At 37.7% G+C, this 18,375-nt stretch overlaps 1 protein-coding gene across 1 annotated transcript in view; it reads right to left on the bottom strand.

Annotated features, from left to right (window-relative positions):
* The window catches only part of osbpl6 (oxysterol binding protein-like 6), a 792,463-nt gene that overhangs the window by 402,313 nt on the left and 371,775 nt on the right, over positions 1-18,375 (bottom strand). The window lies entirely within an intron of this gene.

Below are 18,375 nucleotides of genomic sequence, written 5' to 3'. Positions count from 1 at the left end.
GCAGTGCGAGGCAGAATATGAAACAGAGGCACAGAATAAGTAAAATAGACAAGTGCACCATGGCTTGTCACTTTTCCATTTGCTTGCCCCCCCGAGTGAGAGCATTTCAAAATTCTCCTCATCTCAGATAAGACCTTCGTTGTTATGCTCTATCTACTGTACTGAGTACAAAAAAAAAAAGTACTGCATCAGACAAAAGGTAATAAGGAAGGGAGTTTGAGAAAAATCACCATGTTTCTGTCAGTCATAAAGTAGAATGCAATGAAAAGAACAACAATGTCATAAATGTGTAGCACAAGCCGTTGTGCACAGAGACAATGCTGGGATGAGTGTCACAGAAGTAGTTAACATGGGTGGGATATTAGACATCACCACTGGCTCTTGACAACAGCATCATTACACAGTAATAAGAGCACAATCTCCTTCAGAGAAGCATTAAAATCAAATTAGATTATACAAGCGCTTGGCTTGATGAGCTGCGAGGGCTGATGGTTCCTGAGCACTGGATCTCTGCTTGAAAAAAACTCTTTAAATGCCTGGGTGTGAATTGCCACATGACAGAGCTTTCCATGAAAAGGTCATCAGTTACCAAGAAATTACTTTTTTTTTAAAAGCTTAAGTCGGTGGAAACCTACACCTAGACGGACAAGTCTCCATTTTTTTTTTCCTCTCAAGACATTGTATCTGTCAAATGTCGTTGTGTGCTGCTGAATACATGATCTATAAAACACTGAGTTGTGGTTTAAACCGGAGTGACATTCAGGGATCAGAGAGCATTGCCATTCTCTGTCCTATCTTGTGCTCATTATACTGCTGAGCTATGGCATCTGTTTAAGCAACTGAAACGCCTCAACAGTTATTACTGCAAACAATCCAAATAAACATGTCCTGCAGTGGGAAAGGACAAACTTTAAGGAAAGATAGCTTGCACTTTGTTTCAACACCAACGTCCCCTACCCTATGGAGACAATATATCAAAGTGAATTATATTATATTGTTTCATACCAAAATATATAAGAATGTATCATATATATATATATGATATATCATATATTGTAGCAAATTTTATCATACTGAATTGTATATTGTACTGTATTGTAGTACACCATTGTATCATTTATAAAATATACCTTAATGTACAATCATATTACATTGTAGTGTATCACATTGTAGTTTTGTATTATAGTATTATTATAAAAAAATTCTGAACAGAATGTAAAATCTTATTTTTATTTATTTTTTATTTAAACCTTTATTTTACCAGAAAAGAAATCCATTGCGATTATTAATCTCTTTTACAAAGATGTCCTGGGTTATTAGCACAAATGCTTTTAACATCCAAACTACATTTAATGATTTGATTTGAATTAGGTTCATTAAACATTGTTTAAAATCACACGCACACGCGCACACACACATATTTTTTTTTTTACTTTAATTTTTTTTTTTTTTTCCAAACACAGCACTTTGCTCACATGTGTGCAGGTTTATTTGTCATTCCTAGAGTTTCAAAAAGTAGGCACAACTTTCAGTTGTCAGGCTCCTTTCTTGTGGAACAAATTTCCACGTCTGTCTGTGAGAGTGACACTCCTCTTTTTTAAGATTTTGATTTTTGATAAACCTATCCAGGGTGTACCCCGCCTCTCGCATAGTGACTGCTGGATATGGGCATCATGGGACTCCCACAACTCGGAAAGGAAGAAGGTAAAGATGGATGGATGGATGGATGGATGGATGGATTTTTGATCAGCCCTGTAGTATAGATTTGGCTTGGGTTTCCTGAGCTATCCTTTAGTTATGCTGTCATGCTGGTGGGCAAACTCCCTCACTCTGCTACTGTCTTTACTCTCTTTTTGTATTTTACAATTATTGATGTCATTAACCCGTGTTTTGCTTTGTTTTTCTTCCCATAGAAACAACACTTTGACCAGTCCTTCTGTGTTTATCTGTGCCTATTTCCTGTCCTCTCATCTAACAGCCAGTCAAGGCAGATGACCATCCATGAAGCTGGTTCTGCTGAGTGTCTTCCTGTTAAAAGGAAGGCATTCCTTTCCACTGATGTGAGATGAAGATCTGACACAATCAACTGTCTTTCTTAGATAGCTAACTTTTTTACTACTTGGTATTTCATAATGTTATGTACATGACTGTATTGTATTACAATAGGATTTAATTTAATATAAATGTATTTTAATTTAGAGAAGAACAAGATTTATGATTTGGAATTGTTTTTAGTGCCATGAGAAGACGTTTGTTGTGAATTGGTGCTTTAAAAATAAACAGAACTGAATGAATTATTCTATTGTATGGTATCATATTGTGTATTATCAAATTGTATGGTACTGTATAGTATTGCATCATAATGTATTGCATTGTTTTATAGTGTATTGTATGATTTTAATGTATTATACACTGCCTGGCCAAAAAAAAAGTCACCACCTGGATTTAACTAAGCAAATGGGTATGAGCCTCCTATTGGATAATTACTGCATGGGTGATTATCTTTCAGCTGACATCAAGTTATTTAACCCCAACTGGTGCAATGAATTGCTTCTCATTTCTTAAACAACCATGTTGAAAGACACATCGCGTGGTCGTGGAAAAGATGTCAGTCTGTTTGAGAAGGGTCAAATCATTGGCATCAAGCAGAGAAAACATCTAAGGAGATTGCAGAAACTACTAAAATTGGGTTAAGAACTGTCCAACACATTATTAAAATCTGGAAGGATGGTGGGGACCCATCGTCTTTGAGGAAGAAATGTGGCCGGAAAAAAATCCTGAATGATCATGATCAGCGATCACTTAAATGTTTGATGAAATCAAATTGAAGACAAACAACAGTAGCACTCAGGGCCATGTTTAATAGTAAAAGTAAGAGCATTTCCACACACACAATGTGAAGGGAACTCAAGGGATTGGGACTGAACAGCTGTGTAGCCTTAAGAAAACCACTAATCAGTGAGGCTAATCAAAAAAAAAAAAAAAGGCATCAATTCGCTAGGGAGCATAAAGATTGGACTCTGGAGCAATGGAAGAAGGTCATGTGGTCTGATGAGTCCAGATTTACCCTCTTCCAGAATGATGGGTGCATCGGGGTAAGAAGAGAGGCAGGTGAAGTGATGCACCCATCATGCCTATAGTGCCTAGTCATCAATGCAAGATCTCGGTGAAAATGAATGCAGCACTGGATGGAAATAGATCTTGTGACATTGCAGAAGCTTATCGAAACAATGCCACAGTGAATGCTGATGTAATCAAAGCTAAAGGCGGTCCATCGAAATACTAGTGTGTGAACTAAGTTCATGCTCAATCATCCAGGTATTAAATACAATAAGTCTCAGTCCGGCCATCTGGACAGTTTATATAAAAAAAAAAATAATAATAACTGTCCGGATGACCTGACTGAGAATAATTGGATTACTGTGTGAACTTTTTTTTGGTGGCAACTTTTTTTTTTTGGCCAAGCAGTGTGTGTTGCATAGATTATTGTATCACATTGTATCTGGTATGGTATGGTAATAAATGATGATACTGGAATACTTCCTTAGAACATCAAAGTTCATGCTCAATAATCCAGGTTAAAAAAATCCAGCAAACTGAAATTAGGTTATCTGGACATTTTTGTTGTTGAGACGTTTCATCCTTCATCCAAAGGACTTCATCCGTCTGAGGAACCACAACAAAAACTGGTGAAGTCCTTTGGATGAAGGACAAAATATCTCAACAACAACAAAAAAACTTCCAGATGACCTGATTTAACTTTGATGGGTTTTCCTTAGAACGTTTGTGTCATATTACTTTGTAATCAGTTTTTGAACTTGTTAATATGTTATTTTTAAGATGCAAAATGCAGTAGAAACTGACATCCATCCATCCATCCATCCATCCATCCATCCATCCATCCACTTTACCTGCTGCTGCTTTTTTGGGTTGCAGGGGTCACTGGTGCCCATGCCCAGCTATCACTGTGTGAGAGGCGGGGTACACCCTGGACAGATCAAGTCCATCAGAGCAATGACATACAAGCAAGGTAAATTTAAATGTACTAATTCTGTTTTGTACTGGATTATACAGAAAAATAAACCAATTAAAGTGTATCTTCACACACCTTGCTTGGCTTATAAGGATGTTCAAAAGAACACTTATAAGCAAACAGGAGTAGAGAAGATATGGAGGTCTAAAAAAGCAAACTGCTTCCACCACCTCATGTGGAAATCATACAAAGCATCCTGCAGGCAGCAGGGTTCATTTTATAGCTTCATCTATTACCACACTGTCATTGTTAATTGTCTTCTTTTTACCTCTGCTGGATTCTCCAAATTGGTCCTATCGAATGTGACAGGAGGAAGAGCATTAAGCATCTGACAAGATGATATCTAAGTTCAATTTCCTACTCCTCACCTGATTTATACCTGCAGCAGATCATTTTCTTTTCTGTCATAAAGACCTCTATAAATCAGTGGTGCTTATGGAAGCACTAGAGAACAAGGTCCCTGGATTTGTATCCCCTGTGTTTGCTATTAGGAAGCCATTACAACCACATTTTCCTCCTTCAAACTAAAATGATCAAATCTAATACGGGCAAGATTAGAGAGATAAAGAGAGAATGGGCCAGAGGATGTGTTCAGCACAGTCCCCTATCTAAACAATATGTTCTAAACTCAATAAAACAAGGCTTTTTGCTGGTGACACCATTATCCATCTGTTTGGACAAAATTGCTGTATCATGGTATAAATCTGCGATACAAGTGACATATCCTCTAAAATAAAAGGGAACATTAACTGCTCTATCTTCTAGAGGCCACGGGACTCGCTGGCTATAAGCTCAGTCAAGTGTGATGGCAGTTATACTGTGTTTTACTAGACTGCAGACAATTATACTTTGGTCCTCTCCCCTAAGAAGACAAACTGCCACGGCTTCAACTGAAATGATTTCAAATAGATTTTCCAAAATGTCTGTCGCCAGATTGCTTCCATACATTATTTCACTTAAATGGAGAGAAAAAAAGAGGGAGCAAATCCACAAATCAATCACAATGGCCCACTTTTCCAGATGGAAAGACAAGAGATTGGTGTGTGTGCTTGTGTGTTTTGTAGACCTGCAGACAGGGGCAGTTATGGGATGTGTACAGTCTTGTCTCATATTAAAGTATTTATTTCCAACTTGGAGTCCTTTGAACGTGAAATATTGTATGTTGAAGTGACTTGGAGGCTTTTGTCAGTTCAATATTTAAAGAGACCATCTATTATCTTTATCCGCTTCTTCCTTTTCGGGTCGCGGGGGTCGCTGGTGCCCATGTCCAGAAATCGCTGTGCAAAAGGCGGGGGACACCCTGGACAAGTCGCTAGTCCGTCACAGGGCCACATAGAGACAAGCATTCACTCTCTCACCAACACCTAGGAACAATTTAGTTACCAATCAGCCCAACATACATGTTTTTGGTCCATGGGAAGAAAACGGAGAACCCGAAGAAAACCCACACACGGAGAGAACATGCAAGCTCCACCCAGAAAGGCCCCTTGACCAAGATTTGAACCAGGGTAACCTGATCGCTGAGAGGCAGCGGCTCTACCAACTGCGCCACCGTGCTGCCCTTTTTAAAGAGTCAATAATGTTTAGTCTTAGTTCATTAACAGAAAAAAAAATCATTAAGTTAGTTTTTGCTTAATTTAAAACACTTTCCTCATAAAGTAGGACAATTTAAGGCTGGTTTATAGTCCATGAGATGTGTCAGAGTTATGTCTCGCTGATGTATGGGACAAAAATTGCATATTTTTCTACTCACGTCCCCCAATGAGACCCTGTATTGTGCTTTGCCCCCAGTGAAAAGTGATTTCTCATAGGGGTATGTATAAGTGTGTTAAGCAGTGTGTGCTTGGTCAGAACTTTATGGCCATGTTTCTTTATGAAAAGTACTCTGATTTCTGAGAGCAGCATGTGCTGAAAAGTAGCTGGCCAAGGCTGTTAGAAAATTGAGCCATCATTACAACTGTTGTAGCAACAATGATAAAGATAGTCCAATAAAACTTATATAGATCGTCAAATAAGTTATGGAAGGAGACTGGATAATATTTTTGCTTGAAGGAAACAGCATGGGGACACAGCTGACTCTACATGGCTGTACTGACCGAGAGGGAGTGCGTCTCCCCCGGGCAGCATAAAGACATGTTCCTGCAATGTCCGTCAGACATGTTGGCAGTCTCTGACAAATTTACAAATAGCACTTCTCCGTGAATCTTCCTCCAACTCCTCCATCATCAAATGAAAATAAACATCCACTCTGACAACTGTGCTGTTGCAGTTTGCACGTGATGTGCGCTGCAGTGGGAGGACTTTATCAGGGCTTCTCCTCAGCTGTTTCTCATATGAATAGTCCATGCAAAAAAGACAGATCAGTAAGATTTGATGTCTTAATGTCTTGTGAAGTATAACCAGACATTTTTTCTCTGTACTCTCTTAGGGTCAAACATAGGGGGTTAGGGGAATAGGATGAATACTTGAAGATGTGGGTCTTCTGAAATCCATAGGGAATGAATATATTTTCCAGGAACTCTATAGGATCTTCTTAGGTTTACTTGTATTTGTCATGTTAGTGTTTCCATAGTCTGTGCCCTGTGTCACCTGTTTGTAGCTAACAATTTTCTCCTAGATAAGGTATATTTAATTTCTGGTTTTCAGTTGAACACGTCAAATAATTGTTGTCTTTACCTGGCTATTAGCTTCTCCTCAGCATATTATTTTAGTATTTTACCTTTTGTTCATGTAACTTACTTTTTGACAGGTTTTAGGTTGTGAGCATCCGGTGTCTGCAGAGCCTTTTGTTTCTGTACAGTAGTCATGTGTGATGAAAGGTTTTGAAATAAACCTTCAAAATTTGACATTTTGTAAGTTATTATAGGTACAAATGTGCAAGTATTCAAATATTTTACCAATGGAATCCAACACAGCGACTCATGACAGGTAAAGGTCAAATATTGAAAGTTATTAAATGTGACAAAAATAGCACAGATATTGAAAATAATGGTATCCGTCCGTCCATCCGTCCGTCCGTCCGTCCGTCCGTCCGTCCGTCCGTCTGTCCGTCCGTCCGTCCGTCCGTCCGTCCGTCCATCCATCCATCCATCCATCCATCCATCCATCCATCCATCCATCCATCATCCTCTTCTTCCTTGGGCCATGAGTGCCCATGTCCAGCATTCACTGTGCAAGAGGGTACATGTACACCCACATAGTCAAATGAGACAAACAACCATCCACACTCTTACTCACACCAGAGGACAAATTAGAGTTTATGGGGGAATTTTACTGACAGAATTCGAAAGCACACATTTTGGTCTGGGGGAGGAAATCGGAGTACCCAGAGAAAAAAATATACAAACTCCATTTAAAAAGGTCCCTGGCCAGAATTTGATCCAGCAACCTTCTTGCTGAGAGGTGACAGCTCTACCAACTGCGCCATTGTGCCGTCAAGTAAAAGGTATTCACTGCAGAAATATTGTCCCTTTAATTTTGACACTAGAGACAGGACTGTCCCAGAGTTTTCCCTTGTGTCTGATCCTGTGTATGGTGTCCATGGAGAGAATCTTGAGACGCAGTCATGCGGAGAATGTTTTGGTTTGGGAACCTTAACATCTTGTCCCTGTTATTTGAGGAGGATATGTTGTTGTTGGCATCTTCAGCCAAAACCCTCTGCAAAATGGAAAACAGCTGGAATGAGAGTCAACTTCTCTATTAAAGCCATGGTTCTCAACCAGAGAAAGGTAGATGCTACAGATCAGGGATGAATCTCTGCCTCAAGCAGAAGATTCAGAGGATCTGAAAGTCTTGTTCGCAAGTGCTGACAGAGTCGAGCAGAGAGATGGACTGATGTATTTGGGTCTCGTCAGCAGTAATGAGAACATTGGTCTGGTCTGTTGTGATTAAGAAAGAGCTGAAATGAAATGCAAACCTCTTGATTTACTGTTCTGTGTATGTTACACCCTCACCCATAAAAGATGTGAATTATTACCAAAAGAATGAGATCTTGGATACAATAATGGTAGAATACAAATTTTATGAGTTTACTAATGAAACTGTGATCATTGTAGTCTGGAGCCAGGTTAAAAAAAGAGCAGGTAACTGATCTGAGAACCATTTTTCAATGTGGGGCCATTTTTACAGTGCAAGCTTTGTTCATCCAGCTGTCTAGACTATATTTAGATTGCTTCAAAAATCATGCGGAGCAAAAGCAGCTGTGCTTGTAAAATAAATAAATTTAAATAAGCACACAAGTGTAAAATTAGCATGTAGCAGAAAATCTGTGAGAGGCAACTGATCATTACAAAGAAACTGTTTAGTATTATTATGTGAGGGTAAACTTAATTTGGAGTAAAGCTAAGATAATAAAATAAATATTCTTGACTGTTAATGTCAAGAATTGTGTTTGAGCAAAAAAAAATAATTGTTTTGTTTTGTATATAAATTAATTTGTTTCCATGTGGATGTAAAGTAAATTATGTATTTAGTATAAACTTCAGTATAATATAAATGCTTGCTAACGTGAGTGTTTTTTTTTCTATCAGACCTTATAAATGTTTCAAACCCCTTTTTTTTTGTGTGTGTGATTTTTATGTTGAGTTGTTTAAAAGTGAAAGCAAACAATAATTTGAAAATAAACCACAAAATTCTTAAATGCAAATGTTGAATTGTTTCACTTGGCTCAAGCCAGATATAATGGGGTTTTTTTTCTCAGCAACATATTCTCAATAAAGCGAAAAGTAAAATACAAAAAAGTACTGTACGTTTTAGCCCAATCGAAAGCAGTGCTACATATTAAAACACAACTGCAATTCAGCATTAAAGTCATGCACATTTATTACATTTACTCTGAACGACTCACACAGCCATGCATGACTCAATCCATCTCTGTTTAGCGCAGATAGATGAATAAATGTATATTTAAAAAAATGCCACAATTGTGCAAAAGAAATTGTGCTGAATTGAAACAACAGACAAATTAAATAGATGCTTCACCAATTTTCATTTTCTAAATGACAGAATCACTGGCTCTCATAGTTCTTTATCATCATTTTGACTTTATTCAGTTCTTTTTCATAATGAGATCGTTTTGTTGGAATGTCTGAAGGAAGATGTACAATAATCTACTTTAATTTGAACCAATCGTGGTTTGACCAGTGATTACTGAGAAGATGCTATAATTGAAATGAGCCTTGAAAAGAATTAGTGCACGACAGAACAATTATATTGAAATGAAGATGTAAAGCTTTTGTATAAATTAGATGAAAGTACATTGATGGAGTGTTTCTCAAATGTTTTGTTTATGAGATTATGAGATTTATAGCATATAGTAAGAAATGCACTGATGTTCATTAACAGGAAAAGTATAAATTTCATCTAGCCTGTAATTTGACACAGTTGGATTTACTTTGCATGTTTCGTATGTACAGTACATCAGAAAAAGACCCCCCCCCACACACACACACACACACACACACACTCACACAAACACAAGCTTTCATAAAAATAATCAGTTACGTATAATTTTTACAATGGTACCTTAAACAGATTATTTTACATTAAGTGGCTGTTTTTTTTCATGACAGAGAAAAAGAAGAGATCGTCATGCTTATCAGCTTATCAGCAATATCAAACACAAAAATGGTTATGATGCTGTCAGTTTTACAGATATTGTGTTAAAATCTGATGTGGTAGTAGCTGAGAGTCAATCACAACACGTATTCTAAATGTGACATCTTACAGGGTTGCATGAGATTTTAGTTCATGTTATTTTTGAGTTGACCCCCCAAAAAATTATCTCCATCATTTCTCAACATTTGCTAATCTTTGTCTAAAATTCCAGCATGAAAGGCCGCAGACGATAAGCAGTCCATCAAGAATTGCTAGGAATATGTATATAATTTTTAAGTTAACGTCAATTTGCTGTCACAGCAAATTTAGCTCTGATTGCAAAGTTATTCATTTGGCCTATAATTTGTCTGAATAAGAATTCAGATAACAGTTAAAATCAGTGTTCATATTGGCTCATGGTAAAAATAAGTCTAGCTAGTGTGTCATTTAACATTGTGATTTCCATTTGAATAAGGTCTGATAAACAGTTGAAGACCACACAGAGAGAAACATGCCAGGAGACAGATCGATAAGAGGAAAGCCAAGAATGAATACTGAGGGTAGCCACTCCTGGGGACAATGATGGGCAAAGATGGAGAGCTGGCTGGAATGATGCGGAGAAGGAAGGTAGATGTTTTATGTGATGTCAGATAGAAGAGATGGAGAAATTCTGGAAGAATCTGGATGAAGTGATAGATAGTATTCCCAGGGATGAGAGAGTGGTAACTGGAGTAGACCTGAATGGACATGTTGAAGGAAACAAAGGATGAGAAAGTGATGGGTAGGTTTGATGTCAAGGAAAGAAACCAGGAAGGACATATAGTTGTGGATTTTACCAAAAGAATGGAAATGGCTGTAGTCAACACTTATTTCCAAAAGAGGGAGAAACCTAGATTGACCTGTAAGTGTGGAGGAGCAGGTACACAGGCAGACTTCTGTGTAGAAGAGGAAACCTGAGGGAGAATGGGGACTGTAAGGTTATGGCAGGGAACAGGGTGGCCAGACAGCATTGGATAGTTATGTGTAGAATGACTGTTGTTGTGAAGAAGACAAGAGTAAAATCAGAGAAGAAGATCAAATGGTGGATGATGAAGAAGGAATAATGTTGTGAGGAGTTCAGAGATGAGCTGTTAAAGGCTCTGGGTGGTAAGAAAGAGCTTCTAGATGACCGAGCTACTAGAAACAGTAGAGAGATGGGTAGGAAGGTACTAGGTGTGTCATCTGGACAGAGAATAGATGATAAGGAAACCTGGTGCCACAGGAGGAGGTGTGGTATTTCATGGGGATATCTGGAGTGGTGGAGAAGTATGTTAGACTGGTACAGGACATGGGGACAGCAGGACTGTGGTGAGATGTGCTGTGACATGCAGCTTCTTCAAGTTGGAGGTGGGAGTGCATCAAGGATTGGCTCTGAGCCCCTTCTTGTTTGCTCTGGTGATGGACCGACTAACAGATGAGATCAGGCAGGAATCCTCTTGGACGATGATGTTTGCAGATGACATTGTGATCTGTGGTGAGACCAGGGAAAAGGTAGAAGAGAACTTGGAGAGGTGGAAGTATGCACTTGAAAGAAGAGGAATGAAAGTCAGCTGTAGTAAGACAGAGTACATGTGTGTAAATGAGAGGGAGGCCGATGGAACGGTGAGGCTGCAAGGAGCAGCAGAGGTCACAAAGGTGCAGGACTTCAAGTACATGGGGTCCACTGTCCAGGAAAATGGGGAGTGTTGTAAAGAGGTGAAAAAAGTATCCAAGCAGGATGGAGTGGATGGAGAAAAGTTTCAGGAGTGATTTGCGACAAAAGCAAAGGTCAAAGGAAAAGTTTACAAGATGGTGAGACCAGCTATGCTGTATGGTGTGGAGATAGTGGTATGGACAAAAAGACAAGAGAAAGAACTGGAAGTGGCAGAAATGAAGAAGTTGAGGTTCTCCTTAGGAGTGACAAGGATGGATAAAATTAGGAACAATAGAGTTACAGCACAGGTTGAGATAAAGTTAGAGAGGCCAGACTGAGATGGTTTGGACATGTCCAGAGGAGGGACAGTGGGTATATTGGTAGAAGGATGGCAGAGATGCAGCTGCCAGGAAAAAGATAAAGAGGATATACTATATATGGATGCAGTTAGAGAGGACATGGAGGTAGTTGGAGTGAGGACAGAGGATGCAGAGGACAGAGTGAGATGGAGGAGGATGACTCGCTGTGGTGACCCCTGAAGTGGGAAAAGCTGAAAAAAGAAGAAACAGATTTTCTTTTCTGTTTACAAAAATATTTGACTGATCAAAATTTGAAATGATTCTGGAATTGTCATAGTTTTGATTGATTGAAATAAAAGCCACACTGTGGACACTTTAACTACAAGTAAAAAATGTTTGTATTAACAAAAATGTCAGCTTTTTATTTATATGTAATGCTATACAACTTTCAGAGGGATTTAATATGTGGTTCGGAGACTTTTGAGAGACTTTCTGTTTGAATTTTTAAGCAGCTCACTTGAAATTTACTCAGGACCCTCGTGGAGCCTAAATAGAGTTTAGTAGCATGAAAAAAATAGAGCTTACAAGTTACTTTTTTTAGTATTCATTAGACCTACATCAAGTACTAAATGAAAACATTTTGACAACACTAATCAAAGTAATTACTTCAGAAGAAGATAGATAACACAATCTTGTGCGTCTTTTTTATAGACATTGGCTTATCGGCACTAGTTGCTGTGACTGTGCACCAGATAGTCCTTTACAGCGATATTCCCTGTTGCCAACTATAATTAATCGCTTTACAGTGTTTGAGGCCATAATGCTCATCAGTTATTAATTAGAAATTCATCACACTGAATAAATAATACTCATGATTGATGATGAAACTTGTAATTAGCTTCTTGCAGTAATACTCTAGGGAGAAAGCCTTTACACTTCAACCCAGGCTATTAAATACTGCTCATTTAAGGGCTAGCTATAGTTCTCGTCATAAACCTGGGCTGCCATGGCAGCATCTGGATACAGGGAGAAGGAATACAAGTTGTAACATGAAGAGGTTGTGCCAAGCTACCTGCTTTGACAACACCTTATGATCCTTCATGCTTCTGAGTTCTTGCGGTCTGGAAAATCCAAATCATTAATTCTCAAAGTATCAAGTTGGCAAGTTCAAAACAACTGTCTGTTCTTGCCAGTGGAATAGCAGACTAGGTCACCTAATCTGTGTCTCTTCAAAACGATGGAATGGATTCTGTGTTTTTTGAAGGAGAACAGAGAAAATGTTGTGGGTTCTTCCAGTCATCATAGTCTTTTTAAATAAGATTCATGTATTTATCAGTTTTCTTGTAATAATCATGGAATTTTGTGGAAAATACACAAATTAAACTTCTTAATTGAGTTTTTAAAGGAAAGGTTTTAAACAATTAATGTATTACCTGCTGTAGATGGCTCTTTAAATTATTTCAATTCGGACAATAGAGTTTATTTCTGACCCGAATGAAGAGCCAATGGCTATAATGTCTTAATGTGGTGTCACTGGACTGGGACCAGTTGGCAAAAGACATTCATGAAAGAATCTCCATAATGTCTTGCAGTTTTTGCAGTGTGCTCAATTTTATTTGCATGGGTTGCAGGGGAGTGCAGTCTTGCCGCTTAAGTTTTGGACATGTTCAAATAATTTGTGGAACAAATGTTCTCATAAAATATTCACAGTGTTGACTAGGGGTTGAACGACTACATAATTTTTAAACTCGACATTAACATAATAAAACTTGAGTAGAACTCGAGTACTTGATAACATCATAGCATCTAAAGATGCAAAAATAAATAAATAAATAAAACCGCAAAAAAGATCATTATTTACAAAAAAAGACCAACAAATCATTGGGAGCGTATATTATACTCCTACCATTTATCATACTGCAAATAAGTCACAGGATAAGCTAAACTACTAGTTATTATTATTAAGCTGCAAAACTGAAAGAAACGTGCAGCACGTAAAAGACGAAACTTAAAAACAGTGGGGCGGTCGATCAACCCGCACCACATCCCGCAGTGTTGCTCATTAAAAATTAGTTTTAGAGATTAATATGTTTATAGGTTTAGATATTCATATTTTTTGCTTTTTGTTTGTGAAACAAGGTCAGAGGAAGCTGGTTCTGGTTCGGTCATTGGACCCAGTGTTACATCATATTCTGTGACCTGCAACAGTGCATGCAACACCGCCCCCTAGGGTCACCATATACGGTGGTCACAGAATATGGTGTAACACCGGTTCGCAACGAGCTCCAAACAGTCAGGAAGTTGATTCATTTTCTGTTTCCTTACGGTAGTTGAACCGGAAGATTCATCTTTAGAGGAATATTTCCATTCTATTGATGTATTTCTACCTGTTTGCCATGACTGGGCCTGCTCCGCTCCATCTGTCTGCTTGGAGGAATCCATTTTGTAACCCGCGCCCAGTGCGGATCACGTGAAACGTGATGCAATGACATAACAGCGACGTAATGACGTCACCACGAATACTCGACGTGAAATTTAAAAACTTGATCGATATCCTAGGAATCGATGTGTAGATTACTCGAGTAGTCTGTTAAAACCCTAGTTGAGTCAAATTTCAAGGTCTAAAATCCATGCTATAATAAATATTAATCATTGAAAAACTATTCCAAATCTGCCTGTCTTTCTTTCAAAAGTGTACTCCAGCAGATAAAATCATAAACACTCCTGCAGTTGTCAAGGTGTGTAGAAGATAAGCAAACGTGGGCAGTGAAATAATGTGCATGGCACCTTTACAACACTGGCAGTTCCACAGTAAATGATTATCCTGGCAGAAAAATAGTGATATTCCTGCAGGAAATGCCTTATTAGCCTACCCTAAAATGCTATTGATAGCTGCTGCTGCCACAATTTACTTTTGCAAGTAACGTAAGTAGGGATGCACCGATCCACTTTTTTAAAAAATTGATCCGATACTGATACCTTGATCTGAGTATCGGCCGATACCGATCGAGTTCCGATATCATGATCATCATTGATTTTATATGAGGCTGTAATAATCTCCTCTCAAGTACAATTTGTACAAATATATGCATGCATGTCCAAAAAGGCAACTTGCGGTAAGTTTTATTAATGTTGGGTAAGTTTTAAAGTTAGAATTAAATTCTGCTAACACAAAACATGTTTCTTTTTATTCCTAGTTTTAAAGTGGATATTAAAGTGAATAATTTAAGTGATTGTTTAAAGTTGTTTTATATTTTATAAGGGGCAGATATAAGAATTTTTTCTTCTTTCTGCACTCTTTTCATTCAATGTTTTCTTTTTGATGATATTTTTTTAAATTTTGTTTCATTTAAATGAATGAATAAATTAATTAAATTAAATTAAATGTGAAATGGCTTCAAACATCTGCTAAGTTCATGGCATAAACTAACAGGCATGTTCCTGTTTTTAGTATTTTACATCACGTTATAATGTAGCAGTTTATGTTTTTAATATATATAATTTTCAAATCATATGTTTTTTATGATTGTTTACTGTTGTACTGATGAATATCTCCTGGAGGGTAAACTATATCTTGGCTGCAAGTATCAAGCTGTGAAATCCTTCGTTTTCTACAACTGATAGTGGTTGGTCATTAATTATGATGAAGTTTAGCAACTTCTCTGTAAACATTTGAGCTCCGGGGTTTCAGCGATGTCTTCTTCTTGTTCAATCCGAAGCAGGCAGCCTGATTTGGGGCAGCCGCGCTCAGTCTGTCCCTCCTCAGAGACGAGCAGACTGAGCGGGGCAGATTGGACGCGGCTGACCGGGGACGAGTTGCCTCTTTCAGTTTGACCAAAGAGTAGTGCCCCGCTGAAGCCACGGAGCTCGAATGTCCATCGTAAAACTAACTTTAACGTGGTTTAATGTGGCGCTATGGCTCTGCAGACATTGGACAATGCTGTCTTGTTTTGTTTCTAGTGTAAAATATTTCCACACATCGGACATGTTTAGATGAAAAGTTTGTTAGCTGTTAGCCACAGTGCTGCTAACTCAACCCTCACGTTGTAGCTGGCTGCAAACAATGAACTGGATTTCCTGAATGTGAGGCGGGTCTTATTACTCTGGGTTCATGAGACACGCCATTTTTCAGAAAATCCATTCCATAGTTTGAAGCCAACATGCATCATGGATCGGAAATATCGGCAGGTGGATCGGAAAATCCGATACGTAAATTATGCTGGTATCGGAGGCCGATACCGATACTGGATCGGATCGGCCCCATCCCTAAACGTAAGGCAAAATGTGCCATGACATTGGGGTTTAAAATTTAGCATTTATATCACCCTCTTACATTTTTTTTGAAAATAAATTTATTTTAAGATTGGAGCAATTCACTTTAGTTTTGATCCCACTCAGATTAGCTGTTCGCTCATCAGTCAGGTCAAAATTAAACTCTATTTCTATAAACTCTGGTCATTTAAATAACTATCTACAACAGGTAAGATAGTCATTGTTTATATTGTTTCCACAGAACCCCGCCCTGAACATTGGAAGAACTGCTTTAATTGGTTGAGTATGAATCATAACAGTATTTATGCAATATTTTATAGGGTAATTAACATTGTGGAGCAGTAGTCCAGAGGAAGACTCTCCATTATGACTTTGAATGAAAAACAAAAACAGAAAAACAAAAAAACAGTGTAAACACCAACTTTTTATGGCACACTATTTTCAAGCTAAATAATAACTAATAAATAAAAGTAATCCACCTGCCGTCACGGGCAGGAGTGAGCAGTTGGTAACCCTCTGCTCCCCCACCTTTAACTTCTACCAGAATCTGCTCTATTAGCAATTTATAATGGAGATCAAGAAGCAGTCAGTGGAGAATGGAGACAACTGTCTGCACCCATTCCTAATTGGCTTTATGTTTTGTTTCTGATAAATGGCTCACAGCTACTATAGAGTCTCGTGGATTTTATTGCCCTAATAGGACTCAGTAACTGGATTTACTAACAGATAGTGGGTCAAAAAGGACATAGAGAGCAAAAATGTTAATTAATATCAATAATGGCCAATTATTAGTTTGACAGAGGGATCCAAGCTAACTGTGTGCTCTAATGACTCTGAGCTAACTTGAAGGGAAACACTGGCGAATTAGCATAACTGTGTATGCGCGCTCCATGGAGGTGCCCAGCAAACATCTGTTATGTTAGAAATTCAAATAGAATTCCTATTAGTAACCCTAGCTGTGGTTGCATAATCAGTCATTCTTCTCTGGCCATTTTGGAGGCGCTAACAATGCCCCTGTGACTGGTGGAACTCCTCCCTTTGGGCTTTCCAATCAAATTTGGCCCCATGTGGACCAGGTCCTAACAGACAAGGCCGTGTGGACTTCGGAGGGGAGCTTTGTGCTCTGACAGGAGCTCAATCTATCCAGCCATGACACATGACTAAAGAAAGTGCAATTTGAATATAACAGACACAAGTTGCAAAATTAACGTTAAACACATCTTTGTGACTCGTGGAGTTTTACCGACATGCAAATTATAATTGGGTTTTGAATTGTTAGCAAGTTGTATTCATGCAATGGATCCTACTTCAGTACTGAATAAATACATAGCTTGTGAGAAGCTGGTAAACAGGGATTTATTAATTCACAGTAAGATGGTCTGCAGACAGCAGCTTCTTTTGGATATTGAAAACAGAAGATATTCTCCTTGGGGATTGATTTTCTATTTGGAAAAAATAATGTCTGCTCTCTCCATTTTATGGGAATAACTGCAAACACTACATGGATGCTGGTGGGCATTCTGGATAAAATGCTTTCTTTGTAATCAATGGCTGCTGTTATACAGAATAAATGTACCAAACGACAAAAAAAGATAGAGGATTCATTCTTAATAGTGGTTTACAATGACTTCAAATAAAAACAAAAGCCACTTATATTATGGACATATTGAGCTCTCCTTTGTTGAGCTGATTTTTTTAAAACCAATACTGGTAAAATAAATGATATAAGATAAGAAGAGCTGGACGTTTTTGTGAGCCATTTCTTTTCAGCTCGTCTCTTCAGCAACACAGTTTATTGGCTATGTTACGTTTGTGAGGTATTTGGACAAATGACATCATGTTTAAGGTTTAATCTGTAACACAAACTATTTAATGTAATTTTTTTTGTGCTTAACTTTTCCTGATCAGTTTCCAACTTTCTGAATGAAAATTTGGAACACACTCTATAAAGTAAAATCATATTTTTTAACCTCTGCTTCTTATTTTGCCAGCTGCTTTGTTTGACTTGTAGCATGAGCTTATTCTCAAGTTTTATTATAGTGAAAATTTGTAGAAGCAAGAAAACTTCCATAATGGTTTTTAATCCCACTTCAATAATCTTTGCTTAACCAGTCAGCTCATCTTCATACGCCTGTGGAAAAGCCAATAAAACAAACAAAAATGATCAATTTTGCATAATTTTTTCTATAAATTTCACTTTTTTTACTCTACAGTGGTAATGATTGCATTAATTAACCTGAAAACTACACTCGCTATTAGCTCATTTTGATTTTAAGCAAAAACAAATAAATAGCACTCAGATAAACTGGAAGTTTTCGTTTGGTTGCAACAAAGGGTTAAGTAGAAAAACTAAAAACTAGAATAAAAACTTTCTCGGAAATGTCATCACTGTTACAACCCAATAGCAACTTCACATAAATGCAGTTTATTTCATATATATATATATATATATATATATATATATATATATATATATATATATATATATATATATATATATATAT

Source organism: Nematolebias whitei, chromosome 13, assembly GCF_014905685.2.
Source record: "Nematolebias whitei isolate Nwh7 chromosome 13, NemWhi1, whole genome shotgun sequence".
NCBI classification, from domain to species: Eukaryota; Metazoa; Chordata; class Actinopteri; order Cyprinodontiformes; family Rivulidae; genus Nematolebias; species Nematolebias whitei.
This window is presented reverse-complemented; position numbering and strand designations above follow the sequence as displayed.